The sequence below is a fragment of the Myotis lucifugus genome, unplaced genomic scaffold (genome assembly GCF_000147115.1).
Source record: "Myotis lucifugus unplaced genomic scaffold, Myoluc2.0 scaffold_433, whole genome shotgun sequence".
Lineage (NCBI taxonomy): Eukaryota > Metazoa > Chordata > Mammalia > Chiroptera > Vespertilionidae > Myotis > Myotis lucifugus.
The window spans coordinates 463010-464086 of record NW_005871481.1 but is presented as its reverse complement, the minus strand read 5'-3'; positions in this window follow the sequence as shown (position 1 = coordinate 464086).

Genomic DNA, 1077 nt, shown 5'->3' with positions numbered 1-1077 from the left:
GGAGAGACCCGTCTTTGTGAGAGAGAGACCGTCTATGTGGAGAGAGAGAGACCGTCTGTGTGAGAGAGACCGTCTGTGTGGGGAGAGAGAGACTGTCTATGTGAGAGAGAGAGACCGTCTATGTGAGAGAGAGACCGTCTGTGTGGAGAGAGAGAGACTGTCTATGTGAGAGAGAGAGACCGTCTATGTGAGAGAGAGAACGTCTGTGTGGAGAGAGAGACCGTCTGTGTGGAGAGAGACCGTCTGTGTGAGAGAGAGAGACCGTCTGTGTGGAGAGAGACCATCTATGTGAGAGAGAGAGACTGTCTATGTGAGAGAGAGAGACCGTCTGTGTGGAGAGAGACAGTCTGTGTGAGAGAGAGAGAGACCGTCTCTGTGAGACAGAGACCGTCTGTGTGGAGAGAGACCGTCTCTGTGAGAGAGAGATTGTCTGTGTGGAGAGAGACCGTCTGTGTGAGAGAGAGAGAGGCCGTCTGTGTGAGAGAGAGAGACCGTCTGTGTGGATAGAGACCATCTGTGGGAAGCGCCTCTTCCCGCCCTGGGTTCGGGGTGGGGGGTCGCCTGCACGCGCTTTGGCCGAACGCCGGCCTCTGCACAGACCTAGGGAGGGTTCCATCCCAGCCCTGCGGGAGGCAGCCGCACAGGGTTTCTCTAAAGACATATCCTCTAGTGAGGATTAAAAACAAATTTTTTAAAATCACAATAAAGAAAACAATGATAATATTTCAGACTATCTTAGGCATTATTTGAAACCACAAATTTTGGTAGCTTCCGTTTCAGGGAAAGGAAGACTTCTTAAGTTTTATGGAGAATTTTATAAAATTTAATTTTATACTGGCAGTAGCAACTTAATCCACAGGGATTACTTTGTCCTTTGAATTATTTATTTATTTGACAGTATAAATCACTATGTAAAGTCGTTTTCGAATATGTGAAACTGGGCAGATCATTTTACCCACCCAATAATGACTATGTCTTTAGAGGGTATATTTTTAACTATTAAGTTAAAGTGAACTAAAAAACAAAATTAGATTTAAAAGTACATAAAAGGTGCCTGGCCGGCGGCTCAGTAGTTAG